Here is a 27,682-nt window from a genome sequence, read left to right as displayed (position 1 = left end):
CTGGACACATCACACTGGAGAAGACGCGCTGGCTTGCTGAGGGGCTGTGGGCTTTGTCTTAGGGGTGATTCAGTTCTCTCACCAGATATTCCTAGAATACCACCTGATGCTTCCCACAAAGCAATATTCACCTTTTTAGTCTTATTTAATAGGAGGGAAACAAGGAACATCAGAGAAAAAGAAAAGAAACAGAAGATATTGTATAGGTTATGTCCTCTATCTTTGCTAACAATTCAACCTAGCAAACGTTTATAAAAAGTTACTATGAGAGAGTAACATCACCAAGGTGGCAACATAGGTCATTCCTTATTTTGCTACCCCTCACGAGAAGAGCAAGAAACATCTATTCCTGAGTAAGACACAACTGAGAGAATCCTAGGACATAATAGTGAGGCTGAAGTAGCTCCCTATACCTCAGAGACTAGGACAGAGTGCACTGGAAGGGTGAGAGAAGCAGCTACATGTTGACAGCATTACCCCTTTCCTAGGCCAGCGTGGCACCATGTGGAGAGGTCTCCCTTGAGCCTCTGGTTCCTCCAACAGAAAAAGAAAACCCAGGAGGAATATCCAGCTCCCCCTTCACAGTATTGAGGGTTACTTTGTTGGAGTCTCTACTATGATCTTGTACCATGAGGACTGTATGAAAATCTGTAGTGGCTGGCCACTGGGTATTTGATTGTGACAGAGAAGAAGGTAGGGACTTGGAATAGCCAGTATACAGATCTTGACAAACTGAGTTCATATCTGCAGTGACCAAGTAGTAATCCGAACAAGAAGTATTGCTCATCTGCAGAACCAATTCAGGGGTGCACCCTGATCAAGGAACTTGGCAGAGTGCAGACTGGCCTGATTCAGATCCTCAAATGAGGATTCTGCCAGCTCTAGAGCCCAGTTTGCCCATGCCTAGCCAAGGTTCTGAGTACAGACCACCCACTGTGGAAAGTGCCTATTAGCCCCATCTGAGCAGATGGACTGGCAACAACAACTGAAAGCTACGTAGCCCAGTGGCATGGAACCAAAAAGGGGATAAGCAAAACAGGTCACTACCAGAGCAAAACCTCTAACAGGTGTGGAGTCTTCCTGCCCTATGCAGAGGCAGGGGGATTAATTCAGAGATAAGACTGAGGGTAGCTCCTGGCCCCTCCCAACTGGAAAAACTGTTTGGGAAATTGAGAGGGATAAAAACTTTCCTGGACAAACAAAAACTGAGTGAGTTCATTACCACCAGACCAGCCTTACGAGAAATGCTAAAGGGAATTCTCTGGGTGGAAGTAAAAGAACACTAATTAACATCAATAAAAATGCATAAAGGTAGCATAAGTCTCACTGGTGATGATAAATATGTAGTCATAGTTAGAATCTGTGATGTGGTAATAGTGGTACATAACTCAAAACTCTGGTTTAAAAGTTTAAAAAATGATTATAGCAAAAAATAACTATAAATACAATAATCTGTAATTAGTTATACAATATAAAGAAACAGAGATTATAACAGCAATAATCTAAAATGTGAGAGGGAGAAGAAGCAAAAATGCAAAGCATGTGAATTCTAGTGAAAAGAATTGAATATGGGGTTATAAGTTTAAGATACCGTATGTAATTACAAGAAAAAAATCTTACGGTAATTACACAAAAGAATATCATAAAGAGGGGCGCCTGGGTGGCTCAGTCAGTTAAGTGACTGACTTCAGCTCAGGTCATGATTCCGGGGTTCTGGAATCCCTGCTCAGCGGGGAGCCTACTTCTCCCTCTCTCTCTGCCACTCCCTCTGCTTGTGCTCTGCTGCTCTCTCTGTGTCGAATAAACAGGTAAAATCTTAAAAAAAAAAAAGAGAAAAAAGAATATCACAAAGAAGTCAAAACATACTGATACCAAAAGATGAGAGAGAGAGATTGAGAGAGAGCGAGAGAGGGAAAGAAAAAACAAGGAACAATGGATCCACAAAACAACCAGAAAACAATGAACAAAATGGCAATAAGTGCTTAACTAGCAATAATTAAATGTAAATGGATTAAATTCTCCTATGGAAAGACATAGAATGGCTGAGTGGATTAAAAATAACAATAACAACAATGAACAGTATGCTGCCACACAAGACTCACTTTAGCCTTAAAAATACAAACAGAATGAGAGTGAAGTGATGGGAAAAGATATTTTAAGCAAATGGTAAAACAACAACAACAACAACAACAAAAGGCAGGAGGAACTATCCTTAGACAAAATAGACTTTAAAAAAAAAAAGCTAAAAGAGACAAAGGTCATTATATAATGACAAAGGGGTCAATATATCAAGATGATATAACAATTGTAAATATTTATGCACCCAATATCAGAGCACCTGAATATATACAGTAAAAACAAACAGAGCTAAAAGGAGAAATAAACAGTAGTACAATAATAATTGCAAACTCTCAACAATGGATAAACCATACAGACAGAGAATCAACAAGGAAACAGTGGATTTGAACAATACTATATACCAAATGGCCATAAGAGACATATACAGAACATTCTGTCCAACAACAGAATACATATTCTTCCCAAGAGCACATGGAATATTTTCTAGTATAGACCATATATTAGGCCACAAAATAAAACTTTACAAATTCAAGAAGACTGAAATCAAACATGTAGACATTAAATAACACTCTCCTGAACAGCCAATGGATCAAAGAAGAAACTGAAAGGTAAATTAAAAAGTTTACTGAGACAAATGAAAATGGAAACACAACATGCCAGAACTTATGGGGTGCAGCAAAAGCAGTTTTACGTGGGAAGTTCATAGCAGTAAATGCCTACATTAAGAAGCAAGAAAGGTCTCAAGTAAAGAGCTTAACTCTTCACCTTAGGAAACTATAAAAAGAACAAACTGAGGCCAAAGTTAGCAGAAAAAAGGAAATAATAAAGATTAGAGCAGGAAAAAAGAGAAAGGACTCAAATTAACCAAATTATAACTGAAAAAGGAGACATTGCAACTGATACCACAAAAATCCAAAGGATCTGAAGAGGCTACTATATGCCAACAAACTCAACAACCTAGAAGAAATGGAAAAATTTTTAGAAACATACAACTTACTAAGACCAAATCAAGAAGAAATAGAAAATCTGAATAGACCAGTTACTAGTAAAAAGATATAATCAGTAATAAAAAAATCTCTCAATAAAGAAAAGCCCAGGACCAGAATTCTTCATTCATAAATTTTACCAAACATTTGAAAAATAATTAACACCAATCCTTTTCAAAATCTTCCAAAAAATCAAAGAGGATGGAACACTGCCAAACTCATTTTGTGAAGCCAGGATTATCCTAATACCAAAACTGGAAGAGGATACGACTAGAAAATAAAACTACAGGCCAATATCCCTAACGAATACAGATACAAAAAAACTCAATATGTAGTAGCACACTGAATTAAACAGCACATTAAGGGGATCATTTGCCATGATCAAATGGGATTTATCCCTGGGATGCAAGGATGATTCAACATAAACAAATCACTCAATGTAATGAATTCTATTAATAGAATGAAAGAAATGAAACATATGCTTATCACAATAATGGAAAAAAGAAGAAACATTCCACAAAACTCAACATCCATTCATGATAAAAACTGAACGAATTAGGCATAGAAGGAACAAATCTCAACATTAATAAAGACCATATATGACATGACCAAAGCTTACATCATACTCAGTGGCAAAAGGATGAAAGTTTTCTTCTAAGTTTAGGAACAAGACAAAGCTGCCCATTCTCACCACTCCTATTCAACATGATATTGGAGGTCCAAGTTAGAGCAATCAGGCAAGAAGAAAAGTAAAGTGTATCAGAATTGAAAAGAAAGAAGGAATATGGTCTCTATTTGCAAATGACACATTTTTATATGAACAAAATCCTAGGGAGGAGTTAAGATGCTGGAATAATAAGGGGACTCTGAGCTTGCCTCCTCCCTCGAACACAGCTAGATCAACATCAAATCATTTTGAACAAGTAGGAAATTGATCTGAGGATTAAGAAAACAATGTGCACAACTGGAGGGAGAGAATGTGGCAGCTGCAAGGTTCAGGGATGAGAATTGGGGGCCAGAAAAGCTAAGGTGCCAAGAAGGGGACGGAGACCTTTTTGCAGAGAGAAGTCAGGGAAAGAGCAAGAGAGCAGGAGAGAGAGCAACGTGTGGGGTTCATGCAAGACACCATGGTGTGGGGATCCCCTGGGTCACACAGGGAGAGAACACCCCCTTTCCTGGAGTACATTTGAAAGAGGCTATATTGCCTCTCCAAAGACAAAAGGTCCTCTGGGCATCATTGAGCGGCTCTTCAACAGCAGGCGACAGAGGCACATACAGAGAGCAAATAACCTGGTCGCAACTTTTTGCTGTGTGCAGCCCTGCAACTGCTTTTCTGGGACAGAACAGTGCTGGCTGCAGCACTGTGAGGCTCTTCTCCTCCAGGGGAGGGAAGCAGGTCGGTGCCTTGTGGGTCCTTTAAGACTTGGGGTTTTGAATCCCAGCTGCAGCCAGAGATAAAACACAGGAGAACTGTGGTACCAGGCATGCCTATGGCCAGGCACAGACTGGTTAAGGTCAGGGATCTGACAAAAGCCTGGGACACAGAAGGGGAGATTGTTCGCTTTTTTCTGAGGGCCTCCTGAATAGCAGCCACTGAGAGTTCCCCTCCCTAAGGTTGAGAGGACAGGATGATGCATTCTTCACCCGTCTCACCTGCCCACTAACACAGTTGGACTTCAGAAAGTAATATACTGCCTTCAGTGGGGTCTGGAGTTGCTTACACCAAACCCTACCCCTTGCACCTGGCAGGGGTAGCTTTAGGGCAGATCTGACTGTGAGCCAGCACAGTGGGCCTCTCCCCCAGGGGACCAATACAGGCCCCCTGCATGTACCAAGTCTACTGATCATAGAGTGTTCCAAAGTGTCAGCTTCAGTTCTGGTGGAAATAGGACAAGGCTTTCTTTTTCAGAATTTTTTAAATTTTTTATTTTTAATTTAATTAAATTATTTTTTTCTTTGGAATCAGGTTTATAGTTTTTTGTTTGTTGGTTGGTTGGTTGGTTGCTTTGTTTCAGGATGCTTTTTTAAAAAAAATGTTTATCTTAACAAAAAAATCAAAGCACACCTAGTTAAAGGTCTAAACACTCCCCACAGCAGGCAAGGAGGAACTCTACAGAACCTGACCTGTGGGAAAGAGGAGCCGAAACACAACAGCAGAGTGCACATAACATACACCAGAAACACTGAAGTGCCAGGTCCTGGACAGTTAGGGCCCCTTCTTAATATAGTATTACTCTCAGGAGCAGGAAACATAACAAGCTTTTATAATACCCAAAAGACAGAAACTTTGACATAATGACAAAATGGAGGAATTCTCCCCAAAAGAAGGATCAAGAAGAAATCACAGCCAGGCATTTCCTCAAAACAAATACAAACAATACAATTGAATAAGAATTTAGAATAACAGTCATAAGAATACTAGCTGAACTTTAAAGAAGCATAGAAGACATCAGAGAAACCCTGGCTGCAGAGATAAAAGACTAGTTAGGCCAAAATAAAAAATGCTATACCTGAGATGCAAAACTGCTGGATGTAATCACAATGAGATGGAAAAAGAAGAGGATTGAATAGGTGATATAGAAGACAAAATTATGGAAAATAATTAAGCTGAAAAGAAGAGGGAAAGAAAATTATTAGATCATGAATATAGACTTAGGGAACTCAGCAATTCCACAAAGCACAATAATATCTATATCATAGAAGTCCCAGAAGAAGAGTGAGAGAAAAGGGCAGAAGGCTTATTAGAACAAATTATAGCTGCGAACTCCTTATCTGAGGAAGGAAACAGGCATTCAAGTCCAAGAGGCACAGAGAACTCCCTTCAAAATCAACAAAAATATGTCAACCCCAAGACATTTCATAGTGAAATTGGCAAAATACAAAGATAAAGAGAATTCTGAAAGCAGCTAGGGACAAAAGATCCTTAAACTACAAGGGTAGAGACATAAGGTTAGCAGCAAACCTGTCCACAGAGACTTGGCAGGCCAGAAGATAGTGGCATGATAAATTCAACATAATAAATGGGAAAGACATGCAGCCAAGAATACTATATCTAGCAAGGTTGTCATTCACAATAGGAGAGATAAAGAGTTTCTAAGACAAGCAAAAACTAAAGCGCTTCATGAACACTAAACCAGCTCTGCAAGAAATATTAAAGGGGACACTTTGAGTGGGAAAGAGAGACCAAAAGCTCAATGAAACTAGAAAGAAAGAATTAACAAAATTGATACACCCCTAGCCAGACTTATCAAAAAGAAAGGAGAAAGGACCCAAATAAATAAAATCACAAATGAAAGAGGAGAGATCACAACCAACACTGTAGAAATTCAAACAATTATAAGAGAATATTATGAGCAATTATATGCCAACAAATTGTGCAATCTGGAAATAATGGATACATTCCTTGAAACATAAATTACCAAAACTAAAGCAGGAAGAAATAGAAAATTTGAACAGACCAATAACCAGGAAAGAAATTGATTTGGTAATCAAAAATCTCCCAACAAATAAAAGTCCAGGGCCCTAAGGCTTCCCAGGAAAATTCTATCAAACATTTAAAAAATAATTAATGCCTATTCTTCAGAAGTTATTCCAAAAAATAGAAAAGGGAGGAAAACTTCCAAACTCATTCTACAAGGCCAGCATTACCTTGATTCCCAAAACAGACAAAGACCCTACTAAAAAGGAGAATTACAGACCAATATCCCTGATAAACATGGATGTAAAAATTCTCAACAAGATACTAGCTAATTGAATTAAAAGGATTATTCACCATGATCAAGTGGGATTTATTCCTGGGCTGCAGGGGTGGTTGGATATCTGCAAATCAATCAACGTGATACACCATATTAATAAAAGAAAGGATAAGAACCATATGATCCTCCTAATAGATGTAGAAAAAGCATTTGACAAAATACAGCATCCATTCTTGATAAAAACCCTCAACAAAGTAGGGATATAAGGAAAATACCTCAACATTATAAATAGGCCATATATGAAAGACCCACAGCTAATACCATCCTCAATAGGGAAAAATTGAGAGCTTTTCCCCTAAGGTCAGGAACATGACAGAGATGTCCACTCTCACCACTGTTGTTTAACATAATAGTAGAAGTCTAGCTTCAGCAATCAGACAATAAAAATAAATAAAAGGCATCCAAATCATCAAGAAAGAAGTCAAACTTTCACTTTTCACAGATGACATGATATTTTGTAGAAAATCCAAAAGACTCCACCAAAAAATTGCTAGAACTGGTATAGAAGTTTAGCAAAGTGGCAGGATATAAAATCAACGTAAAGAAATCTGTTGCATTTCTATACACCAATAATGAAGCAGCAGAAAGAGAAATCAAGGAATCGATCCCATTTGCAATTGCACAAAAACCCGTAAGATACCTAGGAATAATCCTAACCAAAGATCGGTATGTTGAAGACTACAGAACACTTATGAAAGAAATTGAAGATAACACAAAGAAATGGAAAAACATTCCATACTTATGTTATGGATTGGAAGAACAAGTATTGTTAAAATGTCTATACTACCCAAAGTAATCCACACATTCAATGTAATCCCTATCGAAATACCATCAGCATTTTTCACAGAGCTAGAAACAATCCTAAAATTTGTATGGAACCACAAAAGACCCCGAATAGCCAAAGTAATGTTGAAAAAGAAAAGCAAAGTAGGAGGTATCACTAGCCCAGACTTCAAGCTGTATTACAAAGCTGTAATTATCAAGACAGTATGGTACTGGCATAAAAACAGACACATACATCAATGGAATAGAAAAGAGAACTCAGAAATTGACTCACAATTATATGGTCAACTAATCTTTGACAAAGCAGGAAAGAATGTCCAGTGGAAAAAAGATGGTCCCTTCAACAAATGTTGTTGGGAAAAGTGGACAGCAATATGGGGAAGAATGAAAGCAGACCACTTTCTTACACCACACACAAAAATAAATATAAAATAGATGTAAGAACTAAATGTAAGAGAGGAAACCATCAAAATCCTAAAGGAGAACACAGGCAGCAACCCCTTGGACCTCAGCCACAGCAACTTCTTACCAGACACATCTCCAGAAGCAAGGGAAACAAAAGCAAAAATGAACTATTGGGAACTCATCAAGATAAAATTCTTCTGCACAGTAAAGAAAACAATCAACAAAACTAAAAGGCAACCGTCAGAGTGGGAGAAGATATTTGCAAATGACTTATCTGATAAAGGGCTAGTATCCAGAATCTATAAAGAACTTATCAAAATTAACACCCCAAAAATAAATAATCCAGTTAAGAAGTGGGCAGAAGACAGGAACAGATGACATACAAATGGCCAACAGATACATGAAAAAATGCTCAGCATCACTTGGCATCAGGGAAATGCAAATCAAAACCATAATGCGATAACACGTCATTTCTGTCAGAATGGTTAAAATTAACAACTCAGGAAACAACAGATGTTGGTGAGGATGCAGAGAAAGGGGAACTTTTTGCATTGTTTGTGGGAGTGCAAACTGGTGCAGCCACTCTGGAAAACAGTCTGGAGTTTCCTTAAAAAGTTAAAAATAGAACTACCCTATGACCCAGTAATTGCACTACTAGGTATTTACCCAAAGGATACAAAAATACTGATTAGAAGGGGCACATGCACCCTGATATTTAAAGCAGCATTATCAACAATATCCAAATTATGGAGAGAGTCTAAATGTCCATTGACTGATGAATGGATGAAGAAGATGTGGCATATATACACCGTGGAATATTATTCAGCCATCAAAAAGAATGGAATCTTGCCATTTTCAACAGTGTGGATGGAGCTAGAGACTACTATGCTAAGCAAAATAAGTCAGTCAGAGAAAGATAAAAATACCATATAAATTCACTTATATGTGGAATTTAAGAAACAAAACAGATGAACATTGGGGGGGGGGAAGGAGAGGGAGACAGACCTTAAGAGACTCTTAATAATAGAAAACTGAGGGTTGGTGCAGGGGATTTGGGCAGGAGATGGGCTAGATGGGTGACGGGTATTAAGGAGGCACTTGTAATGAGCACTGGGTGGTGTATGTAAGTGATGAATTACTGAATTCTAATCCTGAAACCAGTATTACACTATATGCTAACAAACAAGAATTTAAATAAAAACTTGATACCAAAAAAAATCAATAAAAATAAAAAAATAAACTTACACAGTGATGCACGTCAATTATTTCTCAATAAAACAAGAAAAAATGAAAAAATGAAGGTGAAATAAAGACATTTTTTCTTTCAGATAAAAGAAGACTAGACACAGCAGATCTATACTACAAGAGATAGTAAAGAAAGAGGAAATTCTTCAAAGATGATTGAAAAGACATCAGGTGGAAAAATTGGAACTTTGGAAAAGCATGACGAACACCGGAAATGGTATATATCTGAGTAAATGCAAAAATCTATCTTTTTGTTTCTTTTTGCCATTTTCCTCTATTTCTTTATAAAATATATAGTATTTTAAAAACATTGTTTCAAAGTTGCAATGACTTAAATAACAAACATAATGTAACTGTTAATCATTCAAATACATTGAAGACAACATTATTAAAATAGTACAGTGTAGATTTTCTCAATTAGAAGACGATTTAACTTTTTATGTGTAGTGTACATGTCTAGAAATGTGGCATCATAATTCTTAATAATTAGGATTCTGTCCAGAAATTATTGGCTTATTTTATTATGTGCAGCTGTTGAGGGATTTTATCTGTTTGGAAGCAAGTTCACAAAAGCTGATACTGCATTGCATTTCTTGTAACATCAAAGATAACTAAATAAATTACCTACAAAAAGATAAAGGCTTTATTGGTATATATTACCTAAGGTTTAAAAATATTTTCAACAATATAGATTGTTGTGATAACTGGAAATAAAGAGATTTTTAAAGAAATGCTAACTGAAAATGATTTGAGGGTTTTTTTTTTCCAAAATATCATAAAATTATAAGGAAGATTCTCCTGTACAGTGTATATTACAAAATTTAACAGAGATTAGGACAAAAGATGGAAAAATTACCCATATAGTATTATCATTTCACTTAATAACTTTTCATAGGGTATGCTGCTATTATTATTTTGGTTTTGATCCAAAGTCAAGATCTGAACAAGAAAAAAAAGTTAATTTTAAAGCAATTTTTGAATTAGTTAATTTCATAAGGTAAAAACTGTTTTTATCCTAAAGAGTATTTTTCATTTTTATATGGAATTATTTAAATATGAACAGTTAATATACATCATCTTGATTTTAATATATTTTCAAATAGTGTGAACTGTTAGATCTGCTGGATTTTCGACACCAGTGCAGCCCCCAAATACATCTGTGTGTATGCTCACGTGTTAGTTCCAGAGTCTAACGTTCAGGTTTGCACAGGCGGTTCCTGAAAATCTGAGTTCCTTTACAGCTCATTCTTAGAAGGGCCTTCAAAGCAAACTTGTTTAAATATAGCTCCAGAAAGGGGAGCTCATGCACACTAACAGAAGGTAATTTAGCTCTAAGGTCAGCGGGACTCCACGTGACAACCGCTACTGCAGTCCTTCGTCACTGTGGTCATTGCCGTGCAAATGTTCTTTATACGCCACAGTGAAAATGTTATGTCAGTTCCGATGACAGTAAAACTTGTGCATTCCATCATCCTAGGGCTCACGTGCGCGTTACAGCGACCACAGGAGAGCACCAGTTAACTCACCCCTGTGCACATTTTTGTCCACAGCAACGTTGTCCAAAACAATCTAATGTGAGTCATGAAAGCAGACCACATGCATACCTTAACATTTTCTCGTCAAATTAAAAAGTAAAAAAGAAACAAGGAAAATTAATATTATTAATATATTTTACTTCGCTCAACATGTACAAAATGCTACCATTTTCACGTGCTGTCTGTATAGGAGTTGAAGCGATGTTTTCATCTGTTCTTTCATATAAAGTCTGAAGAGTCTGGCGTGTGCCATGCTCGGCCATGCCTGCGACGTGTGTGCCTTTGTGCCCATTAGCCATGCAAACGTAATTGTTACTGTATGCATACATATTGGAAACCTAAGTATAGAGATTTAAACAGACCCTAAAAGCTTTGGTTTGTGAAATGAACATTAGGGAGCACCTGCTGTATACATGGCATTGTCCTGTGTATTCAAAAGAGTGCAAAGGTAAATAAGAGGATGTATCTGCTTTTCAGATGCTTACACTTTTCTCAGGGAAATGGATGAGTAGTTACATAACTGCGGGTTGATAAACAATTTCAGTCCTTTCTTCCTATAAAGATAGCACATTGTAAGGTTGTAACCAGTACACAACACCACACAGCTTTCAGAGAAGATGCACAGTGGGGTCTGGGACAGCAGCCCCTGGACTTGTGCTAAACAGAGCCAGTGAAATAGACAATGAGAACGCACATCCTAGAGCTAAGCATCCTGACAGCCCTGGTGTGAAACACCTGGGTTGAAGTTCATTTAGATTCCTTAGTTAAAATAATACATACATTTATGGATACATTATTGGTCAATTTCAATTTTGAATTTCTGACTTTCTTGCCAGCTTTTCTCTGTGCTCCTCATTATGTGTTAATCTTGGCAGTACAGGTCACTTCCAAATCTAGTTCAAGATGTCATTAGCTCTTATTGAGCAGTAAAAAGCAAGACTTGACTTTTTCTGGCTTTGCAGATGCACAGTTCCATAACTTGAAATGTTATAACAACAATGGCATTCATAAATCTATTTTGACTATGGGAAAAATTAAATTCCTTTGGATCTTAAGATTAAGATAAAAGGGGCACAACATATTAATTGGGATAACAAATATTAAGCATGTATATCCCAAGAAGTATAAGCTTTGCTTCTCGTCCTCAAGAAACTGACATCTACTTGTAGATGTTACGGTGGAACTCTTTTCTGCTACTCCTGGCATTTCTTTCCATGTGACAGGAGCTCAGCTAGTGTGATAACCTGGCCCTGCTCCTTAATCACTCTGCCAGAGGTGATGGAGTGATAGATTCTATTGGTGAAACTGGGAATGATTAACTGGGTAGCTCACAGCAACATTGTTCCTAAATAGTGACCTTTCTATGGAAGCATGGTCACTTTCTCGGGCCTTGGTAGGATCCTGTGTGGGGCCCAGAGACCACATTTACATTTAACAATCTGGGCTCAGATGTCTAGCATGGCTGTGTCCCAGGCACCCTGCTGTACAGGGCTCTTGTCCCTTAGTTGCTGGATGGAGGAATATCCAGGGATCTGAGGAAGGACCAGGGCAATGCAGGGATAACTGGGGTGGGGAGAAGAGAGCTTGGGTAGTGGGTAGTGAGAGTAGTTTGGAAGTATTTTCATACTGCACAATCCATACTTGTGTATCATGGTGGAACAATGGACCTACTGGGGACACTCAGGTTTCTGTAAGTCTGTGTGGGGCTGTCAGGGCCTCCGTTGATTTTTAGCATTGTGAGCAATCTCCAAATCCAGGTTGTTTAAGTGCACTGCAAGGCTCAGGGTGTGAACTGTCTACATATACTGCTGAGCACGTCCCCAGGGCAGGGGCCACTCTGGTTAATCATAAGCTGGTGTTTAAACCTGATGGGCAACATCTTTGCAAAGAAGACATCCAAATGGCCAACAGACACATGAAAAAGTGCTCAACATCACTCAGCATCAGGGAACTACAAATCAAAACCACAAAGAGGTATCACCTCACACCAGTCAGAATGGCTAAAATTAACAAGTCAGGAAATGACAGATGTTGGCAAGGATGCAGAGAAAGGGGAACCCTCTTACACTGTTGGTGGGAATGCAAGCTGGTACAGCCACTCTGGAAAACAGTATGGAGGTTCTGCAAAAAGTTGAAAATAGAACTACCCTACTATCCGGCAATTGCACTACTGGGTATTTACCCCAAAGATGTAGTGATCTGAAGGGGCACCTGCACCCCAATGTTTATATTTATAGCAGCAATGTCCAAAATAGCCAAACTATGGAAAGAGCCTAGATGATGTCCATCAACAGATGAATAGATAAAGAAGATGTGGTATATATAGACAATGGAATATTATGCAACCATCAAAAATTGAAATCTTGCCATTTGCAATGACATGGATGGAACTAGAGAAATTATGCTAAGTGAAATAAGTCAATCAGAGAAAGACAATTATTATATGATCTCACTGATATGCGGAATTTAAGAAACAAGGCACAGGATCATAGGGGAGGAGAGGAAAAAATAAAACAAGATGAAACTAGACAGGGAAATAAACCATAAGAGACTCTTAATCTTAGGAAACAAACTGAGGGTTGCTAGAGGGGAGGGGGTTAGGGGATGGGGTAACTGGGTGACGGACACTGCGGAGGGTATGTGTTGTAATGAACACTGGGTATTACATAAGACTGATGAATCACAGACCTGAAACAAATAATACATTATATGTTAATTTAAAAAAATTAAAAATTAAAAAAATTAAAAATTAAAAGTAAAATTAAAAAAAAATAGTGCAGGGAGAAGAATGTCCCCACTTCTGTATTTGTTCCACATGGTAGGAAGAGTCCCTTCCCTGACCCCTTTCTTACCTTTCTCCTCCCCTTACCCACTCATCCCTACGGGAGGGGGAGTAATTTCCCTGATCGGTAAATTTGGGACCAATAATCTGCTCACAGTTGGCACAGCTTCTCCATTTTCCAGCTGAGAGCGGCCTGCGTACAGTTTCCCTTCCTCCTCTAGGCTGTGCATCCTGCTGGGCAGACTCCTTCCAGGATCATCGCAGCTCAGTTGTGCAACTCCACACTGTCTGTGTCTCCTGCACTTCTGATCCCTTTTACACAGCTCCACTTTGTCTTCTGATGGCAATCACCACCAAACACTATGACTTGCTTATTGATGTTATTGTTTCTTTCCTGTCTCATTCAGTTAGAATGTAAGCTCCAGGAGAGTAAGCTGTTACATCCCTATCACTTACTGTGTTGTCCTCCTGCCTAGAACAGTGCCTGAGACATCATAGGTGCTTATTGTTGGTTGAAGGAATTCACAATTTATTCAGAATTCTGATAAGGAGAAGAGTGCTATTTATAAAGAACCCAGAGATCTAAACTTTAAAGACGAGATATAAACAGAGAAAAGTAGCACAACAAGACTCATCTAACAAAGATTGAAAGGATGTCACGAGGCAGAAGATATGATTGCTTGTCTAAATAAAGATACTAAAAATATGTGCTCGGGCTACAGAAAAACAGTGGCTGCATGAGGCTGGTTGGGAAGGACTGGTTTTGTGGAGGGACTGCGCTGATGGATGAGGGGGACAAGGGGGCAGGAGGTGCCTTTAGGTCTGTTTTCCTCAGGACGGGTCACAGGAAGCACCACCTACATATAAGCATGCTAATAAATTTGTCAGCATGAACCCTTCATTTCTTCCTGCTTTTTCTGAGGGAATGATGCAAAAACCAAAATAACAAATAATGCATTTTGCTTTAGTAAAACACTAGATAATCAGAATCTAATATTTTGCTTTATTATCTCTGCAAAAAAATAATTAACAGTTTGGTATCATCTAGTATGGCAAAACAGATTTGGTGTAGTGGATCACATTCAATCCTTTGTTTCTTAAATTTAACCTAAGAGCTCTGTTTTATAGCATAATGGTTAGGGAATCAAAAAAGTTTTTTTTTACTAGACGCAATGCTATTGAAACCTTAGATCTTCAAAATGACCTTGAATCCCAAACTACTAAGACTACAAAGTTTAGTATCATTTTTTATTTGCTTTGAATATGAACATTTCTGTGTTTTCTACTAACACAAGCCCAGCTATGTAAATAACACAAATACATAAATGCCTAAATATAGGAGTATCTCATTTTACTTAAATATTAGTATGTTTCATGTCATTCAAAACAAAGAATTTATAATTTTCAATTCTTTCTACTCACTGTACCTAATTTTCTTTTTAAAAATGATAATCTATTAGTAAATGAAAAGAAACACAAATCTCATGAAAATGAAATTTTATAACAATAGTAAAACTCACACTTACACTTTTTCAGCAGCTTTTTAAGTGTAAGCTTGAAATTCTATTGCCAGGAATGATTTAGCCCTAGCTTCAAATGTGTAAGATTCTGCACAGCTTCCAGAGTTGTAAATAACTCCATCGCAGTTGGCTAATCATCGATGGAATGTGTCACAGCATAGCTAATTAGTGCACTGTTCATCGTCTGAAGGAAGCAAGTGGCTAGCTGTGCTAATAATTTCCATAATTTGGATTGTCAAAGAAATCATGCTTAGATTAAAAATTCTGGAGAAGATCCACACAGGAAAGCAAAATCTTTTTCTAAAGACCACAGGAAGAAGATCTAAGCAAATTTTGAGGACTATTGTCTGTATTTTTATTGAAATCATTAAATGTAATGAGCCACATTAATGCAATGTTAAATTTCAGATCCTAATAAGATAAATTTCCATGATGGAAAGTTTTACCTTTTCAATGCTGAGTTCATTTTCTTTTAATATAGCATAATTTTATTTTATAGAATAATATATAAAATGAGAGATTCATACAGGACAAAGGGCTTTGAAATATACTTTATTCCTATCTCTGCCACTAATTTCTTATTTAAGGTCACATGATACAAATATCTCAAAGAATGAAATGTTTACTAAATGAATGCATATATGAAGAAGTATGTTAATGACTTAGATTTTGTTGTTGCTGTCACACAGATGCGCTAAATAGGTCTGTCCACACACTTTTTAGTCTTCTGCTTCATTGAATTTACTGAATGAAACCCACGATTCTACTCTCTCTTAGTTATGTTGTCCTGTATCTATACAAAAATAAGCAATCAAAGACTTCTGGAGCTGGAAAGATTCTTGTAAATCAAATTGTCATGGCCTTTTCTTTACTAACAGATAAAGAAACAGAAACAAGCCCAGGTAATGTGCTTTGCTCAAAGCTCAACAAGTAGTTAAATAAAAGAGCTGAAGCTAATTTGAAGTTCACTTCAGGAGGCAAGTGGTTCCATGCTTCCCTCGTAGACAGTGTTAACAGCTGTCCTCTCGACATGACACACATGGATGTTTAGCAGCTGAAGAGACTCTCATGTTTCCCAACCCAGACCTCTCATCTGGGGTAGATTAGAGCCTGGGCATCTCCTGGTGAAGGGAAGGGATATAGGGCCCCCTGACTGTGTGAGATGCTGAGCCACCACTCAGCACAAATGGGCCTCAGTGTCTCCTAGGAACTCTTTAGACTTGGGCTTGACTAAACTTGGGCCAGATTTTGTTAAAATGGGAAACAAACTATCTTCCGCCCACCTGTTATTCTGTGTACTGTTCCATGTGCAAGAAGTAAGGGATCTAGACACAAAATGATACACAAATGACTCTCTTTTCACTGAGTGGTGTAGAGGACCTGCAAACTAAAGCTGGTCACAAGATCATATGTGGATTTAAATGAGAGCCTAGTGGGTGAGATTCAGTCAATATGCTGTGATTTTGCTGTAGAAATGTTGTTGTTATGCTGGCTTTTATTTCAGAAGAGGTATGGATAGAAAAGAAGTGCTGAGAAAGTATCTCATAGAAGTACTATGGTGACCCATCTTTGAAGAACCAAGCGCAATCATCATGCATGAGTGTGTGTGTGTGTGTGCGTGTGTGTGCGTGTGTGTGTTGGAGGGAATCTATGGAAAATCTGAGGACCTACATGGTTAAAGGATCACTGAGGGAAGTGCAAGGGATTAAATTTTGGTCAAGTCCCCTTATTTTCTCTGATGTGCCTTTCGAGGTTGTAAACTCAGAACAAAAACAATAAGGTTTTCCGGGGTCAGTGGGAGAGTTTAGATTTAGGAAGCTTTGAGAGACGGGATTTAAAAAGCAACCAGTTTAGCTGTGACACCCCAGCTGAACTTGCACTGCTGCTTTCTGCTCTTCTGTTACTTGGGACCAAGACTCCTGGCTGCCTAGTGAGATGGCTGCTTTCTGTTTGAGCTTGGTGAATTGGGAAGTGCCCCCAGGAAATTCTGGGTCAGTCTGGAGCTCAGCAACTTCCAGGTCTGACTAAGATGGAGAAAGAGGGACCTGATTAACCCTCATGCCTGAAACAACTAAAAAATATATTAAAAAATAAAATATATAAAAAATGAAATACATATGAAAATACATGAAACAATGGTTCTCAAGACATTGGTCATCGGGTAATGAAGGGCAGTGATACTGAGAGACAGGAAATGAATGAGATAAGACTTGTGATTGCCCCCACTCAATGCCTGGAGGGAGTCTGCAGTCAGTGGAGCAAAGTGGAGAAGTCCGGTGTTCTCCGCGAGGTGAGGAGACAGAGCAGGGAGTCCAGGGAGCCCAAGGCAGCTGTGGTTCCAAGGACAGAGGACCAGCAACAAGTGACCTGCAAGAAGGAGAGCTCTGGAGGTCTACAGCTGGTCCTCCAGTGTATTCAGCTGAATTCTGGTCACTTTGTGTGAGGAAACTACCTGTGCCTGGAGAAAGAAGCATCTGAAAGCCTTAGTAATCACATGCCTGGGGCAATCATAGCAGAGAATAGTGCCTGTTGCCACGAGCCTGAATGGAAAAAACTCATAAATCTTTTGTCACTTGGTAGAGTACTCAGAAGGCTCAGTAGTGGGGTAAATTAGCCCTCAGGAAATGCTGCCCTGGTTCTGCCTGACAAAGCATAAAAGCAAGACCTAAAGGGACCAAACTGCTTTCGGGTAACTTGACTGTGTTCCAGAACAAAGCTACAATACATTTATAGGAACTATAGGAACCCAAAAGTACCTAGTGCCCAGCAAGTTAAATTCACAAAATTTTTTGCATAACAGATATACAAATAAACAGGAAACTAAAACCCATGATGAAAAGTAAAACCAATCAATTGAAACTGACTCAGAAATGACACAGATAACAGAATTAGTAGACAAGGATATTGTTATTATAACTGTATTTCATACACCCAGGAACCTATAAGAAAGACTGGACATCTTAAGTAGAGATGTGGAAGATATTTAAAACAAGACAAAAAAATTAGAACTTCAGAGTTGAGAAAAAGCATATCTGAGATGAAAAAGATAGTGGAAGCAATTAATGGCAGATTAGACATCGCAGAAAAAAGGACTGATGTGCTTCAAGATACGGCAACAGAAAGCTTCCAAATAAAAAAGGATGGGAAAAATTGAGTATCAGTGAGCTATGGGACAACTTCAAACAGCTTAATACAAGTATAAGTGGAGTCTCCAAAGACAGAGGGGAAAGGGGGACGGAAGAAGAAATAATGGCTGAAATTTTCCAAGTCTGATGAAAATCGTAATCCAACAGATCCAAGAAGATCAATAAGCCTCAAGCACAAGAAATGTGAGGACAACCACAGAGGCACATCATAATCAAATTGTTGAACACTAATGACAAAGAGACAATCTTAATAGCAGCCAGAGAATAAAAGATACATTTAATGTAAAATGAGATATCTTTACTCTTCAAAAATATCTTTCAAAAGCCAACATTTCAGACATATGAGAAAGTGCTACTATATACTATTTCAGACATATGAAAAAGACTATTTCAGACATATGAAAAAATTCAAAGCCGCAAAACTGCACTCCAAAAAAAGTTGAAGGAAGTCAATCAAGCAGAAGGAAAATGATACCATATAAAAACCTGTGGCTATGAAAAGGATAGATGAGCATCAGAAACGGTAACTATATGAGTAAATTTTTCCCATTATTTAAGTCTTTGTAAAAGATAATTGACTACTGGAAACAAGAATAATAACAATGTCTTGTTATTGGTTTATAACATGTACAAGTAAGAGGTATAATATAGCACAAACCTTAGGAGGAAAGAAATGGCAGAATGTTGTTGTAATATTCTTATACTATATAGTAAGTGATATAATATCTTTTGAAGTTTTAGTGTGACAAGTTAAAATATATACTATAAACTTTGTGGCAACCACTAAAATAGAACAATAAAAATTTTGAACTAAAAATAAGATTAAATGAAATCATAAAATATCCTTACCCGAACAGAATTTTTTTAAAAAAGAGGAAGAAGGGAATAAAACACAGATGGGGCAAATAAAAATACAAATAGCAAGATGATAAATTATAAAACAACCATATCATAACCATATGAAACATAATCATATGAAAGGAAATTAAGTTAAATTTAGAGTCGGATCTTATCAGATTATAGAAAATACAAGGCAGAATTCTATGCAGCATCTAAAATAAAAAACAAAAAACAACAAGTGTTGGCTAGGATGTAGAGAAATAGGAACCCTCATGTACCACTGGTGGGAATGCAAACTGGTGCAGCTACTGTGGAAAATAGTATAGAGGTTCTTCAAAAAGTTAGAAATAGAACTACCCTACAATCCAGTAATCACACTACTGGGTATTTGGCCCCAAAATACAAAAACAGGAATTCAAAGGGATACATGCATCTGTATGTTCATTGTAGCATTATTTACAATAGTCAATCTATGGAAAAACCCCAAGCGTCCACCAACTGATGAATGGATAAGGAAGATGTGAGATATATATTTATAATGGAATATTATTCAGCCATCAAAAGAATGAAATCTTGCCATTTGCAAGGACATGGAAAGAGCTAGAGAGTATTATGCTAAGTGAAATAAATTAGTCAGAGAAAGACAAATACCATACAATTTCACTCGTATGTGGTATTTAAGAAATAAAATAAACAAAGGAGAAAAAAAGATAGAGTTAGATAAACCAAGAAACAGACTCTTAACTATAGAGAACAAACAGATGGTTACCAGAGGGGAGGTGGGTGGGATGATGGATGAAATAAGTGAAGGTAGTTAAGAATACACTTATCCTGATGAGCACTGAGTAATGTATGGAACTGCTGAATCACTATATTGTACACCTGAAACTAATATAACATTGTATGTTAACTATACTAGAATTAGAATAAAAAACTTAAAAAAATTATATGCAGCCTCCAAAAACATACTTTAAATATAAGACACAGTAAATTAAAAGTAAAAAGGCTATATTAACATCAACAAAGTAGCTTTTAGAGCACAGATATCTACCAGGGATAAAGAAGGTTATTTCATACTGATAAAGTATTTATCAAGATGATATAACAATCCTAAACATTTATGCACCCAGTAACAGAGCTTCAACATACACAAAGCAAAAGCTGATAGAACTGCAGGAAGAATTAGAGGAAGTCATAACTATGGTTACGTTTTTGTTCCTGTTTTGTTTTGTTTTGTTTTGAGAAAGCAAACATGTTTATTAAAAGAACATGCTCAAACTACACTGGAAAAGATGTTCACAAAGGTGGATGTGATTAGACCAACTTTGGAACGTAGGGCCACTCCTTCCCACTCCTTGGGTGACCCACACACTCTTGCCTGCTTTATCACATGGGACTGGAGACTCCCCCCCCAACCCCCACTACAGGCTACAGGAAACACACACAAAGAAGACTTCTTCCTGTGGCCAGGCCTCCCATCAATGACAGATTTCAATACCATTTTCTCAATAACTTACAGAACAAGTAGACTAAAAAAATCAGTAAAGATACAAAAACTAGATAACATTAACAGTCAATTGATAATAAATGACATTATCAACCAATTGATCTAATTGGCATTTATAGAGCACTACAGCCAAAATGGTAACATGCACATTTTTTAATGTGCATACAGAACATTTACCAAAATAGACCATATTCTGGGTCATAAAATAAGTCTCAGTAAATTTAAAAGAATTCAAGTTATATGAAGAATGCTATCTAATTATATGAAATTAAATTAGAAATTAGTAACAGAAAAATATCTGGAAACATCCCCAAATATTTGGAAATTAAACAAAAATTTAAGATAAACTAGGTGTAGTTTATCTTAAAATCTGGAACTGTGATACCTCCAGCTTTATTCTTTTTTTCTCAAGATTGCTTTGGCTATCCGAGGTCTTTGTGGTTCTGTGTAAATTTTGGTACCACTTGTTCTAGTTCTGTGAAAAATGCTGTTGATATTTTGATAGAACAAATTAAAACCACAATGAGATAACACCTTACACTTGTCAGAAATCAAAAGAACAATGTTGAAGTATTTCAACGGAATGAAAATAAACTATATCAAGGTTTGTGAGATGCAACTAAAATAGTACTTAGAAATTTATAGCAATATCTCAAGTCAATGACCTCATCTTCTACCTTAAGAAATTAGAAAAAGAGTAGAAAATATGAACCACAGTAGGAAAAACAAAGGAAATAAAAAATATGTGAGTGGATTTGCATTTCCTTGAGGATTAGTGATGTTGAGAATCTTTTCATGTATTTGTTGGCCATTGTATGTCTTCTTTGGAAAAATGTCTATTCAGATTCCCTGCCTATTTTTTAATTGGCTTGTTTGGTTTTTTTGGTGATGAGTTGTAGAAGTTCTTTATATATTTTGGATACTAACCCCTTATTAGATATATCATTTGCAAATATTTTCTCCCATTCAGTAGGTTGCCTTTTTGTTTTGTTGATGACTTCCTTCACTGAGCAAATGGGATAGGCTGGTGATGGGTATTAAGGAGGGCATGTATTGCACGGCGCAGTGGGTGTTCCATGCAAGTAATGAATCATGGAACTTTACATCAAAAACTAGAGATGTACTGTATGGTGACTAACATAATATAATAAAAAACTATTATTAAAAAAAAACTTTTTTCAGTATTAGACCCAGGGGGAAAAAAAAAAACAAAACTTTTTGTTTTGATGCAGTACCAATAGTTTATTTTTGTTTTTGTTTCCCTTGTTTTAAGAGACATATCTAGAAAAATGTTGCTATGGCTGATGTCAGAGAAATTACTGCCTGTATTCTCTTCTAGGAATTTTATGGTTTCAGGTTTCACATTTAGTTATTTAATCCATTTTGAGTTTATTTTTGTGTGTGGTGTTAGGAAGTGGTCCAGTTTCATTCTTTTGCATGTTGTTGTCCAATTTTCCCAGCACTATTTATTGAAGAGACTATCTTTTCCCTATTTTATATTCTTGCCTCCTTTTTCCTACACTAACTAACTAGATAAGTATGGTTTATTTCTTTTTTTTCTTTTTTTAAAGATTTTATTTATTTATTTGACAGAGACAGCCAGCAAGAGAGGGAACACAAGCAGGGGGAGTGGGAGAGGAAGAAGCAGGCTCCCAGTGGAGGAGCCCGATGTGGGGCTCGATCCCAGAACGCCGGGATCACGCCCTGAGCCGAAGGCAGACGCTTAACAACTGAGCCACCCAGGCGCCCCAGTATGGTTTATTTCTGAACACTGTATTCTGTTCCACTGATCTACGTGTCTATTTTGGTGCCCATACCATACTGTTTTGATTACCACAGCTTTGTACTTTATCTTAAAATCTGGAACTGTGATACCTCCAGCTTTATTCTTTTTTTCTCAAGATTGCTTTGGCTATCCGAAGTCTTTGTGGTCCCGTGTAAATTTTAGTACCACTTGTTCTAGTTCTGTGAAAAATGCTGTTGATATTTTGATAGAACAAATCAAAACCACAATGAGATAACACCTTGCACTTGTCAGAATTACTAAAATAAGAAAGACAAGAAATCACAAGTTTTGGTGAGGATGTGGAGGAAAAAAGGAACCCTCATGCACTCTTGGTGGGAATGTAAATTGATACAGTCACTGTAGAAAACAGTATGTAGGTTCCTAAAAAAATTCAAAACAGAAATACCATATGATCCAAATTCCACTACCAGGTATTCACCGAAAGAAAATGAAAACACTAATTTGAAAAGATATATGCACCCCCATGTTTATTGCAGGATTATTTACAATAGCCAAGATTTGGAAGCAACCTAAGTGTCCATCAATAGATAAATGGCTAAAGATGTGGTATAAAGAGACAGCTATAATGGAATATTACTCAGCCATAAAAAAGGATGAGATCTTGATATCTGTGACAACATGGCTGGACTTTGAAGGTATTATGTTGAGCGGAATAAGTCAGACTGAGACAAACAAATACTACATGATTCGGCTCATATGTGAAATCTAAAAACAGAAAACAACTGAAAAAACAAACAAATAGCAGAATCAGACCCATAAATATAGAGAACAAACTGACGGTTGCCAGTGGGAAGGGGGTAGGAGGATGGACAAAATAGGTGAAGGGGAGTAGGAGATACAGTCACAAGAATAAAAGGCACAGAATAGGGAATATAGTCAATGATATCTGTAATAGTGCTGTGTGATGACAGATGGTAGCTTTACTTATGGTGATTATAATATAATGTATGGAGAAGCTGAATCACTCTCTACACCTGAAACTAATGTAACATTGTGTGTCAACTATAATCACAAAAAACTAAAAGAAAAAGAAAACAAATATTTGAGTGGAAATTAATGAAGTAGAAAACAGAAAAGTGATGGAGAAAATCAGTGAAACCTAAAGATGACCCTTTGAGAAGATCAATACTATCAATAAGCCTCTGACCATAAAGATCACTAAAAAAGAGAGAAGACACAAATGACCACTTAGGGGAATGAGAGTGGTGAAACCATGGCTGACTCCTCATTGTTTTTCAATAGTCTTCTGTAATATTCTGTAATACTTTGTTATATAAATAATATAATAAATTAATATTAGGGAGGAGCTTTATGCCAATAAATATGACACTGTGGATGAAATGGACATATTTCTTGAAAGAGGAAAACTATCACAGCACAGTCAAGAAGAAATGGATAACCTATACATCAGTTTATTTTTCAAATAAACACAGCATTGTTAGTCCTATTTTAAAATTAAAAAAAAAAAACCCTGAAATACAGAGAGTGAAGTAACTTGAACAAGGTCTTACAGTAGTAAATAGTAGAGCCAGATCTTGTATGCTGGGTTGACTCACAGCCCAGGCTTTTTTCTGTATACTACTAATCTAAATGAATGAACAAATGAACAAATAAATATGTTTGTTAGGAAATTATTTAAATTCCATACACACATTAAATTTGCATATATATGAAAGTAGAAACATATAAACTAGAATTTTATCAATGCTAGATATCATAGCTAATGTACTTTGTATATAATGTTACATATGTATCAGAAAAGTACACAACAAAAGCTCTGAAATTTTAAAAACCTTTTTATGTGTTAGTTTGAAAAGTAAAGACCAACCGTGGTTTAAATTATAGTAAGAGAATTATTTTCTACGTTATACTTCAGGATCATTGAACTCTGAAACAGGCTGATGGGGTTATTATTTTTTTAAGCATGAGTTAATGATCCAGTTGGAATGGTTAGCCAACTATTAAGTAAGTCCAAGTGGAAAGAACACAGTCATGTGAACCTAATTTGAATATTGGTCTGCTTTTATTAGCTGGGGAAATTATCTAACCATTCTAAGGTTCAGTCCCAGCATACGTAAAAATGGGGTTAGTAATGCTATCTTAAATAAATATTGTGAGGATTAGGGCTAATTTATTTAAAGCACCTAATCTAAGAGCATCTGGGTGGCATAGTCAGGTAAGTGCCCCACACTTGGTTTCAGCTCAGGTCATGATCTCAGGGTTGTGAGATCAATACCCATTGGGTTCCATGCTCAGTGAAGAGTCTGCTTGAGACTCTCTCTCCCTCTCCCTCTGCTCTTCCTCCCACCCCTTGTGCTCTCTCTCTCTCTTTCTAAAATAAATAAACAAATCTTAAAAAAAATAAAAGAAAAAATAAAACACCTAATTTAGTGGCAAGCAGAGTAAAGAAGGACAATAAATAACAGCTGTTGTCATTGTTGCTGTAGTTGGTGTTAGACTTCATTTCCTTATGAGTCCATTCTACCTGTGGCTGTTGACAAACGAAATAATTTCTGTGAAGAAGATGGGAGTAAGAGAGAGAGAAAATAATTAAGAAACAAAACAACAATATTCAGCAAGAAGTGAATATAGGAGAAAAGTGGGATTTGAATTAGAAATATTTCCTTTCTCCATCTCCTGCCACTTTTACTTCCCCAGATTTTTCCAGTGCATATCATTTCTAATTCCATTCTTGTACTGCCAACAGACTCAATTTTCTCTTCCTTTCATCACTGATATTTGGAAAACAAGAATTAAAATTCAAATGCTTATAGGAACTATATAAGTAAATTGAATCATAGAGGCAGGCGGTGTCTCGTTCTTTCCCCAGAGATATATTTTATTTGTATATCCATCAACAAGGTGATATTCACTTCCACACAAACATTTGCTCTCTCTCATTTTTCTGGCAACATGAGGCTCACCCAGTCAATCTGGCCTTATAGGAATATTTACCTACTTTAAGAAAAACAATAATGTAAACAGTGTAATTGGTGTCAACCGGTATTAGACTACCATGGTGGACTTAGTAGGAACCCATGGGAATGGAGAAAACAAGGAAGGTGTTACTTGACTCCAGATATTTACTGACACACGGGAACATATACTCAGTATTGTCAGAACTTGCAAGAGAAGCCAGAGATCTGGACATGAAAATTCTCCATTTGTAATGTCTCACAAAACAAAAACAAAAACAAAAAAACAATTACTCAGGCTTATCAAACACATGTAAGCACTGGATCCAGCTGTCAGATCTCCAGGTTATGACTTCCCATTACAGAGGAGCCAAATTTCTCCACATACTCACTGCTGGGTAGGCCTACCTAATAAATCAAACACACTTTGATGACAAGAAAAAAGCTTCTGCAAAAGAATAAATATCCATTTATAGTCTCTTGGTTGTCTATAGTAATATTCTTCTCTATTCATTTGTCAACAAACAGAATTTCCCCCAAATACTCAACCAAACTGTTTTACAAAATGGAAAGACATATCTTTCATCCATTTATTCACCCATCTGAAGACTATTTTTTGAGCATCTGCTATGATCAAGTCACTGTGGGCAACACCAAGATAATTAAAATATAGTTGCTGCTCTCTATATTTCTCCTCTCTCTCTTTTAACCTGAAAAAAACATTTTATAAAATCATTCTGTTGTTTGGCTCAAATAATTTTTCTTTACCTCCCTCTCTTTCACTCCATACGTGCATATGTGACATCAGAGAACTTGTTGAGGGTCAGATGTGGGGAGGGGTCAAAGTCAAACTAGTGAATCTTATTGCTGGTCAGTCAAGAAACTTTTCCATGGAAAACCTTAACTAGCAACAAGCAGACACAGCAACTCAGAAGTAGCTCTCAAACCACCATGACTGTATACAACACACTCCACAAGCATTAACTTGTTGTCTTCTAGATGGGTCTATAATGTGTAATATGGATCAACCTACAGGATTTTTTAATTAGAAGTTCTTAAGATTTCTTACTTCCAAATAAATGATTGCAATATTTTGATGTCATTCTGAAAAATATGCCTTTATTCAGTGATAGCAGACAGGGTACAGAATGCTTTTAAGATCACAGCCAGGATTTTTTCATTTCATTTACAACTTACTGCAGTGATTAAAGCAGGTTGCCTAACTCTCTTTAAACACATAATTTTATGCATAATAGGGTAATTATATTAAATGAGTATGCTATCAGTGGACTTCTTGGATGAGTGAGTTTTCTTGGACTAAACAAATGCCATAACGTATATTATGAGGTTCTGTCTTGGCACATTAGGCCAGAATTTAATCACCTGATATAAAAGTTATCAACAAAATTTTATCAGTGTAACTTTGCTATATTCTCTTGTGTGAATAAGTATCTATTGATCAAACCCCAAATCCCACAAATAAGACCAAATAACGAAGTCAAATTCCATGAAAAATCAAATGCAGCAGAGATAATTTCTTTAAGTAGTCATTGTGTCTTAGGAATAAGAAAGGATATCATGTCCTTGGGAAAACTGCTCATTTCCAATTTATAAAATAGAGACTGAGTCGTATCAGAAGTTACCCACAGATGACCATTTTCCTCTCCTTTTCTTCTCTTTGATTTGGTCTGATGGCTTTTAAACCTGTTAGTTCTGCTTTCTATTTATTGGCTGTCACTCCCACCTCATTAAAAAAAAGTCTTGATTTGGCCTAGTTCTCATGCTGTGTTATTATGGCTAGGTCTGGGGGATGTGCAAATATTTAAAACTGCAAGCATGGTGGAGAAAACAGGGCTTTTCGAATTCTACATTCCAGACTTCCCAGCTCCACCCCCTAGTCTTTGGAAAATTGCTGTATTGTTCATTATTCACTTCATGGAGACCCATTTCTTCCTTGTTCAGTTTCATTAAATCTTTTGAAAATGCATAAAATCAGTTCCTGAACAGTGACTATCCCACTATTTAAAAGTTCAGCCTGCACTGCAGGGTCTAGTGAACTCAGCTCTTGAGTCACACTGCGGTCTTTGCAGAGCCCACAAACCTCCAATCAGTTGCCGGGGCCCCTGCATATGCCACCACCTCTGCTGAGAAGGCACTCCTCCTCCTTATGCCAAATCCTCGCCTCTCCTTCAGAAATTGGGACTATCAGCATCTCTGGAAGCACTTGCTGGCAGCTCTGAAGCTGGGTTATAGGAACCCTCCCATGTGTTTTAGAAGCCCCAGTCTCAACACTAATTTCTCTGAACAGTAGGTGATTTGATATCTGTCTCTTTCCTCACTAAACTGTAAGCTTCTGAGGGTAGACATTGCAATATTC

At 37.0% G+C, this 27,682-nt stretch overlaps 1 protein-coding gene and 1 long non-coding RNA gene across 2 annotated transcripts in view; one reads left to right on the top strand and one right to left on the bottom strand.

Annotated features, from left to right (window-relative positions):
* LOC148109292 (uncharacterized) overlaps positions 1-25,040 on the top strand; it is a 34,534-nt gene extending 9,494 nt beyond the window's left edge. The window contains exons 2-3 of the long non-coding RNA XR_015726163.1: positions 9,337-9,470; positions 22,177-25,040. This is a non-coding gene — a long non-coding RNA (uncharacterized LOC148109292). The remainder of the gene's footprint in view (positions 1-9,336; positions 9,471-22,176) is intronic.
* The window catches only part of PACRG (parkin coregulated), a 496,763-nt gene that overhangs the window by 250,320 nt on the left and 218,761 nt on the right, over positions 1-27,682 (bottom strand). The window lies entirely within an intron of this gene.

This window comes from Ursus americanus, chromosome 11 (genome assembly GCF_024610735.1).
Source record: "Ursus americanus isolate L20-20 chromosome 11, mUrsAme1.1.p, whole genome shotgun sequence".
Lineage (NCBI taxonomy): Eukaryota > Metazoa > Chordata > Mammalia > Carnivora > Ursidae > Ursus > Ursus americanus.
This window is presented reverse-complemented; position numbering and strand designations above follow the sequence as displayed.